This window comes from Podarcis filfolensis (assembly GCF_964270895.1).
Source record: "Podarcis filfolensis genome assembly, chromosome: 1".
NCBI classification, from domain to species: domain Eukaryota; kingdom Metazoa; phylum Chordata; class Lepidosauria; order Squamata; family Lacertidae; genus Podarcis; species Podarcis filfolensis.
Window position 1 is genome coordinate 67,919,020 of NC_139604.1, and position 24,940 is coordinate 67,943,959.

Here is a 24,940-nt window from a genome sequence, read left to right on the forward strand (position 1 = left end):
TAGCTAAAGTGGTGCTTCAGGTTAAGAACAGACCTCCGGAAAGAATTAAGTACTTAACCCGAGGTACCACTGTATATATGTCCCATTAGTTTCAAAGGGACTTACTCCCAGGAAAGTACACATAGGATTACAGGCTTGCTAGCAGTGTGGATGAGTAATGCTACTAAACCAAGGCATCTTTAATTTGGTAAAACCATTTTTAGGAACAAGGATGCCAAAGCACTGTGGATGAAGCATTTGGAAATCAATTCATCATGACATTCCCCTGTGCAAACCTCACTGAAATGGAGACTGAATAGGAGATATTCACAGTAAGTTGTGGCTCTGGCATCTTGATCTTAAAAGGCACTGAAAATAACATAGCAGAATTACTCAAATCAATCAATCAATCAGTCAATCAATTAATCATTTTACACACAGAAATCATTTTCTAATCACAGTTCCAGACACTCTAAAGGATATAGTGAATACATAGATCTTCCCCAAACTGTTCCCCTACAAATGTTTTGTGCTGTGCTATCTGGGGCTGATGGGAGTTGTATTCCAAAATGTCTAAAAGGCGCTAGGTTGGGGAAGGCTGGAGTAGATATTTACAAGGCTAAAATGAAAAAAAAATCTGTGCCCAACCTATATCATGCATACTATGCATGTTGCACAGGTAGTAGAGATTAGTGTGTGGTTCATGGACAAGAGTGGAAGGAACTCATGGGTTCCTATAAAGCATAGAGTAAGCCCTGCAGTCCTGCCCTATTGTCCACTAAAACACCAAAACACAAGACTAAAGCACCGAAACACAAGGAGAAGAGAATGGCTGCATTTGAGAACTTGCATACGCGGCACTCTGTCATACCTTGAAATGAGTCACCTGATGCACCTGCCCAAAAGATTGACAGCGGCTGCTTGAACATGATATGTGACACATTGCTGTATGTAGCTTTCATAAGTTTGTAACTACTGGGTGCCAAACAATATCAAATTGAGGAAAAGATATTATTTTTAATATTTGAAAAATCAGGAATCAGGTCTTGTCATTCCAATACTACACACATTGGGTGAGATCCAATGTAGCATAAGCAGGTGTCCTTTCAGGCAGCAGGGCTTCTGCTTCCTCTTCTCTCCCTGCAGCCCACGGCACATCCCCAAAATCTGATCCAGAGTGTCATGTACTGAAGTTCTCACCCTGGGCCAGCAGGGGGATACTGTGGATAGTTTTCACTCAGGTCCACATATGCAAATAAGGAATTGAAAGTGACGTTCAGTGATTGGATAGTTACAGAAAAGTGTTACTGTTGCGTTGTAGTGGAGCTCTATATAAGAAGGCTGGCTGAACCCTTCAGTTCAGTTCTGTTCTGGCTTGTGAATAAACAAGAGCTGTTTGAAGAATCGCTGTGTTGTCTGATATGTTCACCCACAACTTAACACAGAGAGTTGGGAGACCTTCCATAAAAATATGGGAGGGCACATGGGGGGGTTCAAGGGGGGAGTAGAGAAACCTGAAGCAAGTGAGTGGACATTTTTGAATGTCACCTATTTGCATGTATGCGAGTCATATCAATTTCACTGGAATTCCCAGGCAAGTGTGGTTAGCTAAGAACTAGCCAAATAGACACATTAAGTGCCAGTCCATTTCTATGCACAATTCATTGTGCCAGTCTAAACCATTAAAGCCCTACACAGTTTGGGATCCAGGCTGCTGAATAATCGCCTCAACTCACAGAAACCCTTCCCATAAGCCATTATCTTCATAGGTTAGATGGGTGGTGAACAGAGTAAAGGCCTTTTCAGTTGCAGCACCTCATCTATAGGACACTTCCTTGTGATTCCTTTTATTCATTTGAGCTTTTTAACTATCTTAATCCCATTTTAAGCTCTGCTAAAATGTTAAGCACTTCTACTGCTCTACTCCTTTGATTGTTACAAATTGTTTTACATTGTGCTTTGAGGTATTATTGATTTTATTGCCTCAGTGTAAGCCATCCTGGGGAGTGGAAACAGCAACAGGCCAGCTGCAAGTGATTTAAATATATAATTCTCAAGGATGGAGTCACATGAGAAATAGATGGACCATGTGCTAATTTCAGGCATCACTTGACTTTTTCAGACAAGAGCACAAGCAAAGCTGCCATTGAGAAGAGTAGTTGCTGTACCCTTTTGTTGTGGTAGCAAAAATGACACAAATATGCTTTGGAAACCGAATGGTGTGAAACAGCCGTTATATCAAATGGGGCTTTTATGTCATCAGAAATTGCTTCAGACACAAGCTACTGCAGTGGAAGCAGATCATGTACATTTCACACAGACCCAGTTTATATGTTGCTCATGTGGCATACTCAGATTCCTTCTGGCAGAATCCCACACAACTCTAGTTTTTTTGGTTTTTTAGTTTTATTTATACTTTTCAGATTTACACATTTCCTTAATTTTACAATAATTTTAACATTTCAAAACTTGACTTCCTTCCCCCTCTTTCTGCGGTTCCTTAAAGTTATCTTTTTTTAAATATCTTCTGCATATCCAAATTCATTTAATTTGCTCATTTGTTTATCTACTTTAAATATATACTCCTGTGAAACTGTAGGTTATTACAATAATCCATCCATGTAACTCTAGTTAACACATTTTAATATTTGCATCACATGGAAAAGACACAGCACATGAGAAATTGCCACATTAGAGCTACCACCTCCCAGGAATGTGCAGCACAGATATGTGAAATGACACGGAAACCAGATTATTATTTTATGTAAACACTAATGGAACAGTGTGGGATCTAGCCAAGGGGAATGATATATACCATAAAGGTAAAGGGACCCCTGATCATTAGGTCCGGTCGCGGACGACTCTGGGGTTGTGGCGCTCATCTCGCTCTATAGGATGAGGGAGCTGGCGTTTGTCCGCAGACAGCTTCCAGGTCATGTGGCCAGCATGACTCTGGTGAACCAGAGCAGTGCACAGAAACGCCATTTACCTTCCTGCCGGAGCGGTACCTATTTATCTATTTGCCCTTTGACGTGCTTTCAAACTGCTAGGTTGGGGAATGATATATATCATACTTCCCTGTTAATGAAATGTTGATTGTGCTTTCGTAACTGAAAATATCTTCAAAAATGTAGGTTTTCTCAAATATATGCACCAGTCTGCAGTCTTATCATCAAGTGACCACACACTGTGTTATTCAACCCCAAGCAGTTTATTATGGCATAAACTTTATTTTGCAGCAACTCATTTCATCAGGTGAATGAAGTAATTTAAAAAGTATAATGGAAGATGGCTAAGAGGTTATATACATTTTTGCATGACTGGTATCCTTTCATTGAGCATGGATAGCTCAGCTGGTTAGAGCATGGTGCTGATAACGTAAAGGTTTCAGGTGCGATCCTTGTACGGAACAGCTACATAGTCCTACATTGCAGGGGGTTAGACTAGATGATCCTCAGAGTTCCTTCCAACTCTACAATTCTAGGATTCTCTGTTCCAGCTGCCATGAGCCCCAAGCCACTCAAGTTTTAAGAATTTTTAAGCTTCAGACATACACAAAAACTAGTCCGATATCATGTATCTCAGGATCATTTCTATCACATGGAAAGAGTTGTCCTCACTCTCTCACAACTATACCGAATACATCCATTTTACTTCTATCTGCTTAATGAATGACGTGCTTTAATGAGTAATAGTACATGCACTATGAAGCACAATGCATCTGTTAACAACAAAGTGTTCGATCTGGAGCACAAAGCAGATGACTCGTGGGCTGTAAGTCTAGTCACTGAAAAATGTGGCAGAATTAAGTTGTTTGTAAAGGTCTGCCCATTCCCTGAAGATTTATATCTGCTTTCTAAATCATCTGTTCCTGCTAAAATAGTGTGTGAGCAAACATGTGTGTGTATATCTACCACCCATTAACACAAGCTATATTTTAATCCATTAACACAAATGCAAGATCTTTGTAAAGGATTGGGTGGTTGATCAAAATGTTTAAATTATTATTTTTTCTTTATATTATTAAGCAAAATGGTTAAAGAAACTTCCCTAGTTTATAGCACTCTGAAACATACAAACCCTTTGAGCCATTAGCAAATCTAAGCTCTAGTCAGGAATGTATCTCAGAGGAGTTCTTCCATCTAGGCTGTTCCAAAAATACAGTGTGCCTGCGGTTTATTTTCTCCTGCATATTTAAAGGAGATTTTACTTTCATGATGCAGTCAAGGGAAATTCGGTTCCCAAAAAAATCACTCAGACATCCAAATTCAATGCAATGACAATGATTCCAAGAAATGCAGTTTCAAAGCGTCAGGAAAGAGTGAGGGGAAATATACGGTACATTTCTCCAACCTTTCCTCAGGTATGGCAATAGGGCTTTTGCTCCGAGGTCAGCACTGGTTCACATGTGTGTGTACAACACTTGATTACTCTACACTTGACTTCCCTTCACTTGTTCACAGAAGAGAAGGACCACCCAGCTAGTCCCAGCCCCCTCCCCCCGTTACGTTGCCTGGTTCCACCTCCAGCATCAGGGTCAGCTCTAGATGTTCATGTGCTAGCATAGTCCTCTGTAGTGCATAAGTCTACACACAAGCAGTCCAATCTCATGGGAGTTTTCACATTAACAAGTCAATAGACTTCTGCATATTACCAAAGTGCCAGGGCCAAGACAGCATGCTAAGAGTACAGCATGTACTGTTGTAATTGTGCGATGCCCCCTTCATGCAAGTAACATGGGAATGGGACTTAAATCGCTGGCAGCTGAACGAGTGAAGTGATTTAATTCAAAAGCACACCTTTAAAATTATGGGTGGGGATATGGAAGTTCAGTATCATCACTTACTACAGTTATCAAGTGGTAGACAAGCACGTGTGACTTTGCCCTAAGATGTTCAGCATAGCATTGCTAAGATCCAGTCATAGAAAAATGTCTGAGAAGCCAAGGCCAAATGTTTAAAACTGTACAGTGGTACCTCGGGTTATGTACTTAATTCGTTCCAGAGGTCCGTTTTTAACCTGAAACTGTTCTTAACCTGAAGCACCACTTTAGCTAATGGGGCCTCCTGCTGCCACCACACGATTTCTGTTCTCATCCTGAAGCAAAGTTCTTAACCCGAGGTACTATTTCTGGGTGAGCAGAGTCTGTAACCTGAAGCGTATGTAACCTGAAGCGTATGTAACCTGAGGTACCACTGTATTAGTTTTATACAGTGCTATTTTTCTAGAAAAAGAGGAGCCAGAACTCACTATGAACGCCTCCCTTGTTCTCTTATAATGGCAATGGCGCCCACCTGAGAGATACGGGAACTGAGCTCTGGGGAGTTCCAGCTGGGGAAAAAGCCCTGGTTTTATAGCAATATCAGAGGACAAAACCGGTCCTTCCTGCTCTGCACAGTATCATTTGAAAAGAAGAGTCTCACCAGTGGACAAAGTTTCACAAATAACGACAGAAGCCAATGTGTAATAATATTAATTATATACTTTTGTCCAATATTAGTGTGTTATTTATTTTCATGTTCACTGCATTCATTAAAGGATTAAAAAGCCCAACAGCAACACATTAAAATGGATGGTACATGACAATAATTATGGTTTTCCAGTTGCCTTGAGTAAAGTGGAGGCAACTTCACACAGAAAGCCCAGAGTTTCAGACAACAGGCTTGTCAAGTGTGGAACTCAGTCACACATCCATAAACACCTGTGTTCACATTTTGTGTTCACATGTTGCAGACTCCTGATTAATCCAGAATTGTGAGGCATGTGAGAATGGAATATTTAAAAACATACATGATATCCACATGTTTCCTTTCATGTGGAAACACTAGTGAACACACAGCAATTGGATTGCCATGGAAAAGTGTGGAGTCACTTCCAGGAGAAGCAAGCATGGTCTTATACTGCAAGTCATGCTACGGTGTAATATCAATGTCCATAATGGAGCCCTGAGTTGCTGTTTTAATTTGATTCTACCTCTGTGGTGTTTGTTCAGCAATTGTTGAAGAGCAAGTCTGTAGGCACCAACCGCTACATTCAGAATGAAATAAAAATTCCTTCTCCCTTCCATAAAATGTACTTCCCTCCCCCTCCCAGACAAATCCCATAAGGCATGTGCAATTCTTCCTGCTCGGAAATTCTCATCTGTTATTGAAATCAGTTCAGCGACAAACAATCCAACTCTTGATGGTTTTGTTCCTGCTGCCAAGTGTCTGCAAGACACCCAACCTCAGACCTTGGGGGGGACATCCCAAGACACTTGTTTATTTACAGAATGGCTTGTTGGCAGTCTCACTCCCTCTCAGAAGGCCTCAGCTCAGCTCACATGAATAGGCAGAAGTCACCTTCAACATTTTCACATTTTCCCATGAAGTGGAGCGGGGAGGAATACAGTAAATCAATCATGTACTCTTTAAAAACAGGATCACAGTAATGGCACCTATTATATAGACTACGACAGGGATTATATTAAACTACTCTGCATGCCACAGGAAACTGTGAGACACATGCTGATTACAGTCGAAAAGGTCAGCAACGCAGTACATAGCTATGGATCCCTCTGTACATGACAGGATCTCCCAACACATAGATCATAACTCTCGAGCTCCAGTCCTGCCATGAATAAGAGCACCCGACAAGAAGCTCCTTTTGAGATGCGATCTATTTCTTCTACTCATTGTAACTGTACTAAGAATTTGCAAAAGGCAGATGCAGTGCACGCACACACAACTATGAATACATTCCTTCTTGAACACATAGTTTCCTTTGATTGTTTCCTCCCTTAATTACACTTGCCTGCAATGAATTTTGTGCTCATTTGCACTGAGAGAACTTTGCAGTGGTCTGCACATTATTTGTCTGTGCCAAAGCAATTCTAAACATGATTGAGCACTCTTGGCATGAGCAGTGCAGACTACTGGAAACTGTAGCCTTAACAACTTCCCCAATTGCTATAGAGTACGTAATGAGGGTTCAGTGGACCTTAGCACTCCTCCTCTCTGGCCTCTAATTCTTTGCTGCTCAGGTCACAACACTCTCCCATAACTGGATTCCAGTTCTGGTCTCCATCAGCAGCCACAGTTAGTGTTGGAAGAGTAGTCATTAGTGAAACAGATCTGTCATGCCAACTTTGAGACATAAGCTTTCATCAGGATCTGAAAACAATCTGTTCATGGAGTACAACATTCCCGCTTTCTGCATGCATAACATTCTTAAGAAGGCCTTAAGAGCCAACAAGCATGTGACTGACTTGTCAATGCAATTTGATGGTGACTTATGATAAACCAGTAGCACAATGAGCTCCCTATAACATTCAAACAGAATCAGACTTTCAGCTTTAAAAAATCCCAAGCCACTTATATTAACTACACGTCCCTTGGAGTAAGCACGTTTATTGATTTTGATTTCTTTCTCATTCTGTACCACCGAACTCAATACGACTTACTTCTGAGTAGTGAAGTATAGGATAATGCTGAAATTTTGGCATGGCTCAGGACAGAGAGAGTTGTCCATACTCGTGCCTGGCTGACAACCACAATCACTTTCTTTAAGATCCCACTGTTCACTTCTAGACCAGCTGTGCATTAATTTAGTGTTAAGATAGTGTTCTCCAGAGGCATTCTGTAGTACCTCTACAACTGTCTACACTTTCTGAATATACTTATGAATAAATAAACTGGCTGTATGTACACCTTACAATAATTCAATTATGCAGCGCAAGATCCCAGTATCTCAAGGACTGCTTCTCCACACATGAAGCCACCAGGACCCTGTATTCACCATATGAGGCCCTTTTCTGTGCATCCTCTCAAATGGAGGTGTGGAGGATGGTGATATGAAAACAGGCCTTCTCAGAGGTGGCTCCATTTCTAGACTGCTCTCCCCAAGGAGGCATGCCTGGTGCCATCATTATCTGTTTCTGGGCAACAGGTAAAATATTTTTATTCACCCGGGCCTTTGGAGCCTAACTCTTCATATTTTTATGAAGGTTGAGCTGGATTAGCTCTTTTATGCATATCACTGCATTTTATGTTGCTTCTACTCTTTTTTTATACCTGTTTTCAGTGTTTAAGTTGCTTGAGGATTTTTTTAAGTGATTAAAAGTGATTAAAGTTACAGGGAACCAGGCAGAGGGCCTTCTCGGTAGTGGTGCCCTCCCTGTGGAACGCCCTCCCACCAGATGTCAAAGAGAACAACAACCACCAGACTTTTAGAAGACATCTGAAGGCAGCCCTGTTTAGGGAAGCTTTTAATGTTTGATGTATTACAGTATTTTAATATTTTTTTGGAAGCCGCCCAGAGTGACTGGGGAGGCCCAGCCAGATGGGCAGGGTATAAATAATAATAATAATAGTGAGGTATCCTGAACATTCTCTGAGGGTTCCCCTTTAGGATATTCACTATGAATTAATGGAGTGTGGTGGGGAAGAGAGTCCATTTAACTTCAGCAAGGAGCCATGTTGCACGGAAAAGTTGGAAAGGATCACTTATATCAGGATGGTATTTTAAAGTCTTTAAAGAGCTGGGCTCATGATTTCTCTAGAGGTTAAATTCCAGGAGGAGAAAATTCTCTTTGGACTCGGCAAGAGGGCTTGAAACTTCTTCAATTAACCTAAATCAGCAACAGATGGGGTGAACAGGAAGCGCGTCCCATTCCAACATAGAAGCTAACCATTTAACTGAGATAGTGTGGCACTCAGACATACTCCGTTCCCCTTTGAAAGGGGCTGAGGGCAATCCAGTTAACTTTATTAAGTGAATGTCAAAGCACCCTTGGAGAACAGATTTGGGTTTAAAACAAAATTCAATTTTTTCAGTTACATTTTCTCAAAGAAATGACCACCAAATCAGGGACAGGAAACCTATGACCCTACCGGTGTCACTGGGCTACAACTCCCATCATCGCTAACTGTTGGCCTTGTTGGTTGGAGCTAATGGGAGTTTGAATCCAACCATGTCTGGAGGGCCCTACGGGGTTCCCCACTATTGATCCAAATACTCATCACTGAGTAGAGCAAGGAAGGTGGCAAGGGTAAGATTGGCACAGTGAGACACAGCATGCCCAGACTAGTAAAACATAGGACTGGTTGGTTGACACAGAGTAATGTTCTTCTCTGTAGAGTGTAGGACCCAACCTGTAATCACATCTATATTTATCAAACCAGATGTTTTTAGCACCCGTCACATATTAATCACATGACTAGGGTTCCATGCAATGATTGGGATTGTGGGATAAATTTGATTCAATTCACATTTAAAGGCAAGCCTACTGAATTTGCACTTTCAAATAACATGTGAACTGAAATACAGTCATCCTTCAACATTTGCACTTCTCCAAATTTTGCAGTGGAGTTCTCCAGCTGATTCGTCTGTACAAAAAATACATAGTCAAGGGTAAAGTGTGCATGACAATGCATATATTCGTGAAAATAACATGCAGATATCCATTATATTGTTATGAGCTGGGAGTGGGGGAGGATGAGGTTGTATGCCAAGACCCTTCTCATTACTGGATCCAGCAAGTGTTAAAACTTAAGCAAGGATTCAACTTCCTAGGATAGCTACCAATTAATTTGACAGTGACAGTTCAAAAATACAATGAGCAGAAAGACGGAAGGGAACAGAAAAAGAGTCTATCAAGGTTTGTTTTTTTAAGGGAACTCTGTTCCTGGTTAAGTGAAGAGCCATCTTCCCTTTCTACTTTCCTCCTTTGCCATCCCACCCTCTTAAGTTCAGCAAGGCGGTAGATGTGTCACTAGAAATCATTCACATGCTTAAACTGAAAGTGTTCCTTCACAGCAAAACTCTCAGCAGTGTCACAGCCCACGGACTGCAACTCCATCATGGATACAGTGGCAAGTTCCAAATGAAATCCAGGATGGGATCTTCACGATTTTGCCCTCTGAGAAGCAGCTTTCTGGATAAACGGAGCATTAATCTGAAGTGTTTATCTCAGAATTGCAGTCTCATGTGCTTAAAGGAAGGATAATTATCCACAGCCTGGCAGTGTATCCTGGAAAATATTAACAGTGGAACAAATCTTCACTCTTATTTCACGTCACTAACTGCTACTAAGCATACGGCACAAAACTATCAGTAGGTCAGGTTTCTCAATGGCAAAAGCAGAAAGGCTAGCAAGATATGGCAACTAATTTTCCCCAGACTACTTTTATTGGCCTGTTTATTACCCACTTTCTCTCTCAGAAACATTTTGCGGTATACAGAATTTTTCCTCCTGGGAAAATGTTGGGCATTTATGAGTCCCAGGGTTTGGATTTCATTTTCCTGCATTAAAAGCAGCGGGCATAAAGACAGCACAGAATATATGCTACTATTATCTATATCTCATCTACCAAAAACCCATCATCATTTAGATGCTACCCCACATTTCCCTAATAACTTCACAAAGCTTGAACTCAGGGAAGGTAAAGAGCAGGAAAACAGGAGGAGGAAAAGGATTTATGTTTGCACAGATGCAAACACGCTGCCACTTATTTCCTCCGTATCCTAAACATTTGAGACAGGGGGACTTGCCATTATAATTTACTTATTGCCCCCCACAGGTTTTAATCTTGCAGCTTTCCTTCCAGAGATCCTGCTGCTTTCTCATTCCATTTCTGCTTCTGTTTTGTCTCCTTAAGATTTCTGTTGTACTCTGGACTGTTCTAAAATCTATATGATTTGTTTCATTAGATAAAATCACCTTCGGTGTCAGGGACAACGAGGCAAAAGGTTTTATAAATAAAGTAAACTGAAGTAAGTTTTCATTACAAAACAACAGTATAAAGTTACTGTCTGAAACCAGTGTAATAAAACACACTGTCTGCCAACTCTACTGCTTTCTTGGTAAGCCACATGTCTAACTTACAAGAAGTGGTAGATGCAGTCAGCAGACTAGATTGATCTGACCTTAGTTGACCAAGAGCCAATATTGGAGCATTCAGATTTCCCGATTGCATTTTTCCACTTCCTATAGGAACCCATGGCTTCCTGGGTACATGATACAGCAGACAGATATGGTTTCTCTTTATAGGACTCAAGCATGAATAGAGTACTTTCCCACTCAGATGTGGTTCCTTATCTGTAAGATAACAACATTATAGTGGTACCTTGGGTTAAGTACTTAATTCGTTCTGGAGGTCCGTTCTTAAGCTGAAACTGTTCTTAACCTGAAGCACCGCTTTAGCTAATGGGGCCTCCCGCTGCTGCCATGCCGCCGGAGCACGATTTCTGTTCTCATCCTGAAGCAAAGTTCTTAACCCGAGGTACTATTTCTGGGTTAGCGGAGTCTGTAACCTGAAGTGTATGTAACCTGAAGCGTAAGTAACCCGAGGTACCACTGTACATGGAACTTTGCATTTTAAGGCTGCAAGTCCTATAATCAATTGCCAGGTAATATGCCCCACTGACCTCAATGGGACTTATTTCTGAGTGGACATGTAAAGAATTGTGCTGAAGAAGCATGACTATCCTGACTTCATTGGAACTGAAGCCCTTGCAGACAGGCACTTGGTGCAACTTATCTTCTCGGTTGAAAGGGTTGTGATTCAGTCCCAGCTAAACACCACATTACTCATGGTATCAGAAGACAATATTCTTAGAACCTTAGATCATTATGTTTAAGCCATCCAGCACTCTGAGTCCTGTCCTGTCGATCCAAAAAGGTCTGAAAGAATTCACCTCACCAGAATCACTTTATACATGGCACACTTTCTCACACCATGCATAATTTCAGTTCAGTTGTGAAGGCAAGCTCACACTGAGAACAGTGGTCTCATGAGGTCCACGCTTTGGAGGCTACATTGGAGGTGGAGCGGGGGCGGGGGATGATTGCCAGAGATAGTGGCAAATGATGGGGCTCAGCATCAACACCCAACATGGGAATACCAGGGTTGACACTGGTTGCCACAACTTGCCTTTTTTGAAATGGCTTTCACAGAGTTCAGGTGCACAGTGAAGTTCCAGCCATGCCTGCCATTTTCAGTTTCCCCAAAATACTAGAACAGGGAACAAAGTGAGCAATCAGAGCCACACTGGAGGGAGAAGAAGCAGTAAATAGTAACTGCCTGCCAGTTTCATGCCCATACATATTTTATTAAGCTGGAGCATTTGCCAAGTCTTATTTTTCATACATTAAGTGGATTCAAATATTGTCCATATTTCATACCTTGATAGTCTGTCTCAAACCATTTTGTCTCTTGGGACTGGTGTGGCCAAGATGTATTAGTTTCTATGACCTCTGTTACATTAGACAACAATATGAGTAGCACCATATGTAACTACTCCTTTTGACTTTCTGAATCCAAGAGTTCGTGAAATCATATAGAGTTCAGTGAAATGAGGCTCGAAACCCACAAACTTCAGGGATGAAGTCAAATGCCCAAACCATACGACCACTGTGATTGAAACACTGGCACCAAATTTGCAAGAATTTGTAACATCCATTGAAGCTATTTGACACAGCTCCATTTTCCTTTTTGAAAGAATTTCAGTTACAATATGATTTTCACCAAATAGGGAGTGTGGGGAAACTACAATAGAGACATACAGTCTGGTTCTATGATGTTTATTCAGATGTAAGCCACTTACAGTGGTACCTCTGGTTGTGAATGGGATCTGTTCTGGAGGCCCATTCGCAACCTGAAAAGAACACAACCCGCGTCTGTGCATGTGCGGGTCATGATTTGTTGCTTCTGCACATGCACGTGACGTCATTTTGCGCGTCTGTGCATGCGTGAGCGGCGAAACCTGGAAGTAACCCGTTCCAGTACTTCTAGGTCCCGTGGGACGCAACCTGAAAACACTCAACCTGAAGCAAACGTAACATGAGGTATGACTGTATTTCAATGGAACTTTGTACACTTCCAGACTGTCACTATTTTCAGGTAAATTCAGGTTGCACAATTAAAGTTCATTTGGAGCACTTGCACAACAAGCCCACTTCCTCCAAAAATCAGACTTTTGTGATAAGGAGAATGATGGAGAAATGCACAAGGTGGTTTTAAAGGCAGTTTAGATAAATTCATAGAGGCTAAGTCATGATGGCTCCAGTGTCAGAGGCACTATGCCTCTGAATACCAGTTGAAGGTTTCTCATACGCATCTGGTTGGCCATTGTGAGAACAAGATATAGGACCAGATGGGCCTTTGGCCTAATCCACCAGGGCAGTGGTTTTCAACCAGTGTGCCGTGGCACTCTGGGGTGCCTTGAATGATGGTCAGGGGTGCTACAGGCAACACTGGTCTCTGTCCCTCTTTCTTTCTCTGATGCCTTCTCACATCTCTGCCTCCCAAAGGCTTGCACAGATGTTTATTGCAACAGCCCTGGCTATAAGCTTCACTTCTCTTTGGGTTGAGGGAGCTCAGAGACCAGTGACAGCAGCAGCAGCAGTAGCTACCCAAAGGACTCCCAAGGGGAGGGGAGAAGAGGCTGTGAGAACACTCCACAAGGGAGGGTGTTCGAAAAAGGGTGAGAGGTTGCCAGCGCTGCAGGCAAGGGGTGACATTACTGGGCTCCTAACCCCCACAGGAGTGCCGCAGAAAGAATGTAGTTGGTTTAGGGAGCCATGGACTCAAAAAGGTTGAAAACATCTGCACTAGGGCTATTATTAATGGCTTCTGGCTGGTGATACATTTTCACTGTGGTTCTCAGATTGGAATGAATCATCTACTCATAGGTTACTTTTTTCAGATGTTGTGAAAGAACTTCACAGCAACATTAAACATACACTGCCTGTGACCTTTAAAAGTTCTTATAAGACTCCTATTTATGTATGTCTTATTTATTTGAAACTTTTATAAACCACTTTCTAAACAAAAATTATTCACAAAGTTATAAGAGTTAACAAACACTATCAACTACTACAATTTCAACCAGTACTTACAATACACGTTTAAAACAGCTACAGTTTGTAATGCTTTCTAAAAAGCTAGCACAGAAACAACAACCAGCCCTAAACCAATTGTAAACAAATCACACCACCATTTCTGAGGCCCAGTTTACATCAGCCACTAAAAGATGTGGGTCTTCAAGGCCCAGCTGAAAACACCAAGGGATTATTTTGATTTACTTTGGATCAATCCTTCATAACAAAATCTACAAGATGACACTTGAGGCTCAAGCAGGTAACTTGAGTAAACCTAAGAACACTTTAACAGGATATTAAGTATTCTGGAAATAAATTTTCCTTGACAGAAAGTTTTTAAAAGTGCAGAGGTGGTGCTTTTGTTTTTGTTTTTGAAAAGGTGTTTAATGTCACTGAGCATAACAAAGGAACTGCTGAATGGGAGACTGAGCAGGCAACTGGGCTACCATCATTATTCTACAGTAGCTGCACAGTACAAATCACATTCCCTTCATGGTGGTCTCTACCCTGATAACCCAGATGCCCTCCAGCTGCATACAGAGCTCGTCAGCAAGTAATGACAGCCATCCTGCAGAAGAAACTGAAATGTTCGAGAGGAAGAGGCCCACATTTCCCATCACATTTCACATATAAGGCCTCCTGGCTGAAGAATGTAAGGTGGGCCACTGGTTTGACTCTTACTCATTTGTATACAAACAGGCAGGGCTCAGCCACAGAATCCATTCTCACTATAAAGTGAAGAGCCCAGGAATAGGTGAGGTAATCACACAGGAAAGTGCCTCTGAGCATGTGCAGAGCACCTTTTTTTCCTAAACAACCATCACCAGTTTCTACACATTTAGGGGTAAGGAATAAAGACTGTGATGTAGATGGCACATCTCTCAGGTACGCTTGAGCTGTGGCACACCTCTTTATAGAAAGGAAGAAATACACATAGCAGTCTTCATTATCTCAACCTGAGCAGGCGCATCTACTAAGTCTGATTCAAGAAGTCAGTGGCAGTTGAATGTGGTGATATTGCAAAGCCATCAAATTCTTAACTTACCATGCGCAGGCATCTCCCCGCCCCCCACATGCATACATTTGAATTGCTATAAAAGTATATCCTCACACATCTCTCCGTAGTTCCGCCACCTACATCCCAAACATGGCTCTGTATATAGAATGTTTCCATATTGGTAGAAGAATGCAGAGCATTAGCTGGAAAGTGAGTATCAGGCTAGACAGTGCTGCATGCCAGATGCAGGGAATTTGCCAAAGAATAGCAGAAAATGCTTATAAATCTGGCATGATTTAAAATGAACCCACCAACCACCTCTACTACTCACACAGAGAAAGAAATCCTGAAACGCACACATTGAGCATTAGAAACTTATGTTATATATATAATCACCTAATGGCACCTTAAACCTAGGTTATGGTCACCACAACAGAATGTCTATGTGCTATTCCCACCCCTCAGTGAGATTTGTTGTTGTTAATTTCATTTCTATACCGCTTTATATTTTAAACACATTATATTTACAACACATTAAAACAAACCAGCCAATCCAGAATAAAACAAATTCAAGCTTCAAGGAAAATATTTCAGATCCTTCTCTGAGTGTCATTTTGTTTTCCCCATATTTATTTACCTACTTAATTTATATAGCTGCCCCTTAGCAGAAGTACTCTAGGAAGCCAGTCTGGTATAGTGGTTAGAGTGTCAGTCTAAGACCTGGGAGTTCAGGGTTCAAATCCTCAGTCATGAAGCTCACTGGGTGACCTTGGGCCAGTCACAGCCCCTTAACCAACTCACAGGGTTGTTTTATGGATTAATTGAGGAGGGGGGTGAACCATGTACTCCTTGGAGAAAAAGGTGGGACAGAAATGCAATAAATAGGGATGTGGGTGGCGCTGTGGGTTAAACCACAGAGCCTAGGACTTGCTGATCAAGAAGGTCGGCGGTTCGAATCCCTGCGACGGGGTGAGCTCCCGTTGCTTGGTCCCTGCTCCTGCCAACCTAGCAGTTCAAAAGCATGTCAAAGTGCAAGTAGATAAATAAGTACCGCTCCAGCAGGAAGGTAAACGGCATTTCTGTGCGCTGCTCTGGTTCGCCAGAAGCAAACAGCTGGAGATGTAAGTTGCCAGCTTGGCATCCACATGGTCACAACTGGACCTGTGCCAGTTGCAAAATGTGCCTGGCACCTGCGGAATTTTGAACACCGAATACATCAGTCTGTCCAGCAATGAGTATCAAAGCAAATGTATTCTCTATCCCCTACCATAGCCACCTAAAGCTTTGTACACACCATACTTCTGAAGCACATTTGAAGCGCATGGAGTCCCCTGCAAGAATCCTAGGAACAGTAGTTGCCCTCTCAAAAGACTGCAACTCCTAGCATCCTTAGCTACTGTTCCTAGGATTCTTTGCTTGGAGGGGTGGCTTTAAAGTGGTATATTTGTGTGTAAATGCTGGTAAGCTCAGGTGAATTTTGTGAATGTCTGAAAATGGAAACCTAGCATTGCACTGCATTTTGGACATACCAACGGAAGGCTGAAAAATCACATTTAGATAGCTATATGTGAGGTCTGCCACAAAATGTTGCAGCATGGTAGACACATACCTACTACAGCTACTATTACTTGAACAGGCACACATCTGTAGCAGGTTATGCCTACCCTCTGTCTGCATTCAAGACATATATAATGCCATGATCCCCCTTTTCCTCTCTGACTGCTCCTCCAACCACTTAGCCAATACTGTATCTATTTTAGCATTACTCTCATTAATTCTATTATTAACTTCAGAAATATGATTTCTGGTATAAACATTTATCTGTGTTTTCTTTTGCGCTGTTCCACTAATCTGATTTTTAGCCCCTGCCAGACTCAGTAAAACGTGCAGAGATGCAATGAGCTTAGTTCAGTACATAAGGAAGTCATCTTTAAAACAAGTCTCTCTGGGGATCTCTTTTGGATATGATGTCATTTTTCTTTCCCCTCCCCATTACAAATTTAGCACTGATCTCCTCTGTGCTGCTTCTGGACTTGCTATGTTGGATACAGCCTACTATTAGATTTCTGAAAACCTCTTATCATTTAATTTTGGAGACTCTCTTAATTTCACATTCCTATTCTCCACCCAGTCATTTCTTCCTACCTAACGCCTTCTAATTCTGGAATTCAGTTAGCATTGTGGAAACTTACTGGCCAATAATTACTGGATTTATTACTTCATCTCTTCTGTGGAGTAGGATTTAACACTCAATTTCCAGTTAAAAATAACAGCAATAACAACAGTTGATTTCCAATTGGCAATTTACCCTACAGCTATCAAATTGGTTTTAGAACACCTGAAGAATGGCTTGTGATGCTAACCTTTAACTTTGAGAAGCAATGGTAAAACATACTTGCTTGCCTGATATTCCTAGGATCTTAGTATTAAGGGTAGCCAGCATAGCACCTTCCAGAGGTTGTTGGGCTCCAACTCCCATCAGCCTCAACTGGCATTCCCCAAAGTAAGGGATTATGGGAGTCATAGTCTGACAGCATCCGGATGACACCACGTTGACTCTATGGAACAGGAGTGGACAAAGACTCTCTCTCTGTAAGGGTGACCTGCAGCTATGAGATCACTTTGCACTTTTTGGATTTATTCAGCAAACTCAGGACCACAGGTTCCACATTTCCCACACGGAAGGGGCTTCCAAGTAACACATGTAAATTATGTCTGGCATACAAGGATTTAGCTGTCTCTGTATGCAACTGGGAGCCGTGTATATGCAGCAAACAAATCACATGTCGTTCACCTTATGATCTGCACACAGGCATCACTCTTTCCAACATGGCCTTGGCTAAAGGAGGAATCAGCGATTCATGGCAAATCCAGCACACACTATGCATTGCCCCTCTCAGCACTAATGGAGAAAGTTTTGATAATACTTCTAGAAAAAGGAGCATAGGAAATGCCATAACCCTGCATTTTCCCCAGGCATCCACAACTCTTGTACAATTTAGCAAAGAGGAAAGGAAATGAAAATCCAGCAGCAAGCTGCAGTCCCACACTAGGAAGAGATGATACAATAGCAACTGCTCCAGAACGCATTTGTGATGTTTCACCAGAACAGCCCTTGAAGGGCAATTGTAGAATCTACATTGTTATCCAAGTTTATTGCATGAATATGGAAAAAACATGTGACATAGCTACTATTATTACTATCATTTCAGTTCACTTTTGAAACAATTGAAAGCAAAGAATCGTGCTGATCAGAACTTTCTATTCCTTCTTAAGAAACTATTTGTTCTCCCACAGAAGCAACAATGTGAAACAGAGAAAGTAACAATGGTGAAACTTCCTGCTGTAAAAAACTGGTTAGAAACAGCTTTGCCTATAAAATCCTCACTCCTCATTCCATTTTGGCCTTGTTTATCTAGGCTTGTGACCTTCCACAGCAACTATCATTTTAAAATATATTGCTGCATGAAAAGGCATCTTGCAGCCCAAGCCTATGAATGCTTACTTTGAAGTAAACTGTACTGAATTAAATGACACTTCATATTCTCAGTAGGTAGCAGAGTAGTGAAAAATTCAAACATTCCTCCCAAGGTCTGAGAGGCTCCTTTGAAGCAAAGACCTTTACTGAAGTTTAACATTCCAGTGGGTGTTTACAATATGAGCAACTGAGGCAAAGGAGAGAATGCAAATATTTGGAATTAATTTTCCTGAATTTTTCCGTAACCAAATTGCTAACACAAAGGCAACCTGCTAAGTTCTTACTAACAGGGTTACTCGTTTCGTAGGCCCAGAACAAAAGATTGCTCACTGAGAAACATGTTAGCACACTACCACAAACTAAAGGGTGCAATCTAAACTCCAACTCATAATAAATGGAAACAATGTTTAACTCTATCATTACCCATTATTATACCAAGCAAAGAAAGAGGATGCACTTTTACAAAAAAAAAGTACGAATAATTTGTGCTTGCTGCCTTAATTGGTCAGCCAAAACCCACTTGGTCCAATGTTGGCAAAAAAAAAGTAAGGAGACCTAATTTCAGCTGCAGATCTATATATACTGTATTATCAAATCTACTCCCCATCTATGTGTGTAACACACAGTCTGGTTGTGACATTAGTTTGCTTCTAGCAATTCAGCTTTCCATGTTATAGAATTTTTTTTTGTGCATGATTCACATAAGGATCGTGCTGAAATCACATTGATGTCACTCCTCTAATTCCAGAGAATGGTTGTCACTTATGGTCACACTGATTCAAAAGCAATGATTGAGAAGAACCAGAATGAACTTTCCCCCAAAACTTCCACTAAGCATCCAAAAGGAAGTGGAAGGCAATGCGAAGGAAAATGGGCATTGTTTATGTTGTCACTGCTTGACCCACAGAATACTAATTTCACCCTTCCTGTAGTTTAACAACTCAGCAGTTCCTGTATCTCTGTGAGGGGTAAACTACAGTTCCCCAGATACTTTGGGGGAAAGGTATGGAGTGTACACAGAGATGAAGTGTTCCATTAGTTCAAAAAGTGCATAGTTTCTCAACCCAAGTTGACCCAATAAAAAATCCCTTCCTTCTCAGAAATCAGTGCAGTGGTGCCTTTGTATATGCTAAATCATGTGTACACAAATGAAAGGGGAGCTAACAGGACTCTCAGAAGGCAAGACAATATATGCAAGTTAAGACAGATGGCATTTCCTGTTCCATTAGTCATTCCTGTTACCGTATTCAGAGAGTAAATCAGGTTAATTGACACAGCTGACATTGATATGCCTTTTTACAACTGCATAAAATAATAACTAAGAGACCCTAGCTTGATATGGCAAAACCTATTACAGTATTTGTAACTTTGACCTAAGTAGGAACTTTAGTCTATCACATATCTTAGCTTTCACTTCAGGGGTAATTTTTATTTTTATTTTATTATTTTTTTATTATTATTATTATTATTATTATTATTATTATTATTATTATTATTTGTATGTATGACCAATCACTTCACTTTTAGTTACTGGTCCTGATCCAGAAAAACACAAATTATAGTAGGATGCTGTGCTCAAGCCACTGTGCTCTTGTTTTGCTTAATAGCTGAGCTGCTCTGCAGTGGGAACGGCTTCACCACAAAACCACACACAGTGCTGATTTGCTTTAGTAGGAGGGACATTAGCAGTGCACTCCTAAACCCACTTAGCTGGAAGTGGTCCCCATGTACTACAATGGGATGCATTTCTTAGCAGGGTGGCCAAGTGCAAATGAGGACAGGGCTCCACCAACTTTACTAGTTGTGTAGAAGAGGGAATTTTGCACAGGTCTCCTACACAACTACCACAGGTGCAGAAACACAGTTCTCTTTTGCACCTAGCTACCCTACCTATGAGTAAATATGCTGTAAGAATTTGAGGCCATCCACAAGGTATGTTATTCATGGAATGGCGGGCAGAGTAGGAGAGATGTAACAAAAAGAGGATTAGACATTGGTTAAAATGAAGCAAAGCACAACAATAGGGAAATAAATACAAATTATGAAATCTGGGAAGGATAGAGATTATCACATTTTTGTTCTGAATTAAACTGGATTAAATATCAGATGCTGGCTATTGGTATTATTGGATTTATTCATTCCTACATAAAACTAGGCAAGAAAAATCAGAGACATATAGGCAGATTGACACAACGCTCCACATTTTACAGATACTTGGTCTTGATCCATTTTACCTTGTTTTTAAAATGTTAATTCATCCTAACAAGGAAAAAGAAGTAGTAATATTTTTCCCATATCTATGGAGAGCTATAGCTCAGTAGCAGAGCACATGCTCTACTACTAGGTTTAGTCCCTGACATCTCCAGGTAAGTCTGGAAACAACTTCTGCTCGATACATTCGAGAGCTGTTCCCAGTCAATGTAGACCATACTGAGCTAGATGGGCCAATGGTTTGATTTGGTATAAAGCTGTTTCCTACGTTGCTATTTGTTTAAGGAAGGGGTAGCTAACCTGCAGCCCTCCAGGGTGTTGCTAGGACACAACTCCCATCATCCCTGACCATTGGCCATGTTGGCTGAGGTTGATGGGAGTTAGACCATTGGCCATGTTGGCTGAGGTTGATGGGATCAGCACCTAGATGGTCATACGTTTCCCACCTCTGCTTTGAGGGAAAATGTGACAGACAGCTGCACTTAAAACTTAAAACAGGTATTGGGTAGCATGACCAATTTTATGAGTGTGCTTAATAGATAAAAAATCTCCTGTTATTAACCCAGGAGAAGTTTAGAATCAAACCAGGTTGCCCTTACCTGGCCTAGCTAACCCCACTCACACAGTCCAAACCCCAATTCTCCCTCCTGACAGTTAGTCCCTATAGATCCTCACTGATAAATAGTCCCTATCTGAAACCACTCAGACAGTAAGAGACCCAATCTGCCCACACTGAAAGGAAGTCCCTCTCTGACTGTTAAATTGTAAGCTTCCCCACTTAAAAACTCCTTCCTCTCTCTCTCCTCTGATCGGCTTTCAAAGGTTGCTGGGTAGCCAGGATGATCCAAGGCCTGTTCATCACAGAATGTTTTCACAATTCTGTTTTAATCCACATCTTATATTCTGAAATAATTGCCATGAGTTGTTCACATAATACAAATGCAGATTAGAACACTCAACAAACTCTTTATATACTATTCAAAAAATAACACTCCCCCCATGTGCCTTTATTATTCTGTAGCACAATACAAACCATGGTGATGGTTAAATGATGTTAAACAGCACCTGAATGAGCTGAGATCAACACTGCCAATTCAAATCTCACCCCAACCCCAAATTTGCTACGTGACCTTAAGCAACCCATCATTTATTGGCTTAAAATCAATGTTTTATGTATTATGTGAATCTGCAGGTTCAAGAGTCAGGGGAGACACAAGTATCTCTCTAGGCAAGTTCAAGACCTGAACACTACCCTAAGTAGCCTTTAGGATCCCAGGGAAAATCTGGTACTATTTCACTTAACAATTCTTATTTTCTTCCACTAAGGAAAGAGTTGCTCTTATGGGGGAGATCATTATGAACTAGGCAGAATGAAGAATATATATGCATAGTTAAGTATGTGCTGTGTTCATTCAAATATAGTTACTGTCATCATTATATCCAGGACATGAGCCGATATACTGAAACACTGTATCTAAAAGTGCATTTCAGTGATAGAATAGGGCCAAAGGGATTTGTAACAGCTTCCAGTTATTCTTCTGGCTTGTGTGTGACCTCATTGCTCCCTTGACTAAGCAAGACAAGCACTTAGTTACAGCCCAGACTCAGATCTGGACATCAGAGGCGTTCTGAGGGAAGTGGGGGGGGGCCGTCTACCCCGGGTGCCATTCCAAAGGGGGGTATGACAAAAGGCCAATCCCAGATCGCCACGCACCCCCTGGGATGTGCACCACGCCCCCTGGGATGAGCACTGTTCCAGGTACCAGAGCAGGTTGCTTCGCCTCTGCCCGACGTCTGATTTCCCACTCACACCACCTATAAAAGTTGTTCCCAACCCACCCACCCCTAATCCACTCTACACACACACAACTTTTCCAGGTCCAAGAGGCTGCTTCCCCAAGAGATACAAGACTTAAAGCAGAGCAGTCAGAAGTACAGTTCACTGCGTTCAGTAGAACTTGCTTTCAAATAAGCATGCATAGGAGGACTGCATCCTCAGCTCAAGTTATAGCTGCAAGAATTAAAGAACAGGAAGAGGAATTAGTTGTGGTCTCTGCTAATATTATTCACCTTTCCTTCAAGGAGTTCAAGGCGCCATGCATGGTTTTCCGCCTCCCCATGTTTTTCTCACAATAGCCCTGTTAGGTACTGACTGCCCCAAGGTCACCAGAGAGCTTCATGGCTGAGTGGGGATTTGAACCCTGGTCTCTCAGGTCCAAGTTCAACACTTTAAACCACTATGCCCTGCTGGCTTCCCACCATCCATCTCTGTAGGAGGGCTGAAAGTTAGGGTTTGGAACTTTGTGGTAAGAATAAAGAAGACTTGATGAACTTTTCGTTTCCATCTGATGCTGGTGGTTTGGAGCTGGGAGCAGAAGCCCTTTTACTTTCAGCTTAGTACATAGCACTAAGTTACCTCCAGAGTCCAGACACAGCACTCCATGGAGAGGCAGATTTTCATTATATTGTATCACATTATACTGCATCAAATAGGAAGCAGAAATCCCAGAACAAAACAAGGATGGGGAACAGGACAAGTTAGCCAAATTCAGTATGTCAGTGTTACACCATGGCTGGCAATGTCCCTTTGTATCCAAATGTCCATTTTCTAACTATTATCCGTGGCTAACCATCCTAGACTGAGGAGGAGGTGGAGGGAAAGAGGGAGGGAGGGAGAAAAGGAAGGAAGGAAGGAGCTGCGTTGCCATTTGTTTGTAAAATTCAATATACAGCAATGCTGTCTTTTGTGGTATGTCGTTTGGGTGTCAGAACTCATTAATTTCCATATCTGACTAAATAATAGCGGATGGGTCCAGATATCAATAACATTTATAGACAGATCCCAGGAATCAAAAGAATCTTTTTTAAAAAAGTTTTCTTCCCAGACGTGTTATCGGTGAGGAACAGCTGGCAAAACGGGTGAGCACGGTGCGTAAGCGCCACCTATCCTCCTAAACCGGGCAGTGCAAGTCGATTTATGGGAAGGGGAGAAAGAATACGCTCCCTCCTTCCTCATCTCGAAGTTGCCCTGAACCCCCTCCAAGCAAAGAGCTAGAAAATACCCCGAAACAACCCGAACATTACGAGCAAACAAGCAAAGTCCGAGCCCCGGGTCGCATGCAAGGAAGACCCAAACGTGGATCTCCGGGGGGGACTCGCCTGCCCGGCGTCCCTCCTCTTCCCTTCGCGCCGAGGTGAATCCATTGTTCTTCCCAGAGAACTGCCGGGCGGTCGCCCCGTTCAAACGCTGCCTCAGCCACAGAGACGCAGGCAGACCTTTCCCTGAGGAGCGCCGCAGAAGAAGCTTCTCCCCTCCCCGTCCCCTGGAAAAACCGAAACCCGAAGCCTTCCAGATGGCAACTGCAATCGCCTCCTGGGCTCTCCCGTGTGTAGGAAACGAGAGAGACCCTCTCGGGCCGCCCCGCCAGCCGGAGCCCGGCGTCTCTCCTTCTCCCTTACCTGGGCTGCTGCCCTGCGCTGGAAGAAGTGCAGATGTCGAGTCCAGCTGTTGCAGCTCGCCGGAGATCGCCTCCAGTTCTGATCTCTTCGCTTGGCCAGATGCAACTCTCTCTCTCTCCTGCCCCCCCCCTCAACCTCCCTCGCTTTTTTTTTCCTAAAAGAGAATCTGGAAACGCGCGGGGGGAGGGGAGGGCGAGACAGAGAAATATGCCAAGACAGGAAGTGGAGACAGCGAGGGCCAGTGCGGGAGATTAATGGGAACCAGTAACCCGGCGGCCGGCAACGAAAGCGGCTCCCTGGGGCGAGAGGGCTTCTGCCGCAGCCCGGCTTAGCCCACGACGGCCGAGGGGGCGGCGGCGGCGGCGGGCGGCCCAGAGCGGGAAAGCCCCGGCCGTCGCCAGACCACGGCGAGCTTCCCAACTTCCTCTCTCCCTCAGACTCTCATCCCAAGGAAACGGGGGGCGGGGGACTATTCTCCGCTCTTGGCTCACAGGATCAAGTTGGAACTGGGAGGAAGGGGTCTCCAGCCCCCGAGCTTCGTGGCAGGAGTCTGTTCACTGGGTTTTCACGGGGTCTCGTGGGGGGGGGGGTCACGAGTAGCGCTGACCACTTGCTCTGAGGCGAACGAAAGAGCGTGAGAAGCCACTAGCGACCGGCCCCCGATCCAGCCCTGACACACCCCCCCGCGCGGCCATCGCAATAAAAGCTCTCCCTGGTGAGGAGCATCTGGTTCCAATCACGAGAAAAAAGTGGATCGCTTCCTATGCATGAAAACGGGGAAGCGGGGAGGGGGGCCCTCGTTGGAGCCGCCGGCAGCTTTTAAGTTTCCTCGCTCGCCGTTCACCGTTTGGAGACGCCGGGTTCTCCTTCATTTTTTTGCGCGCCAACTCGAGTTCCGGTTCACACTGCCGGGCGCCCTCTCGCCCCCCGCAAGCTCTTGGTTGATCAGTTATTT

At 42.7% G+C, this 24,940-nt stretch overlaps 1 protein-coding gene across 3 annotated transcripts in view; it reads right to left on the minus strand.

The window, feature by feature from the left end:
• DENND2B (DENN domain containing 2B) overlaps positions 1–24,430 on the minus strand; it is a 145,630-nt gene extending 121,200 nt beyond the window's left edge. Inside the window, exon 1 of one of the 3 annotated variants that reach the window (XM_083590792.1) lies at positions 23,986–24,430. The gene's annotated coding sequence lies outside the window, so the exon portion shown is untranslated. The remainder of the gene's footprint in view (positions 1–23,985) is intronic. The other 2 variants (XM_083590789.1, XM_083590793.1) reach the window with 2 other exon arrangements.
• Between the last annotated feature and the right edge of the window lie 510 nt (positions 24,431–24,940).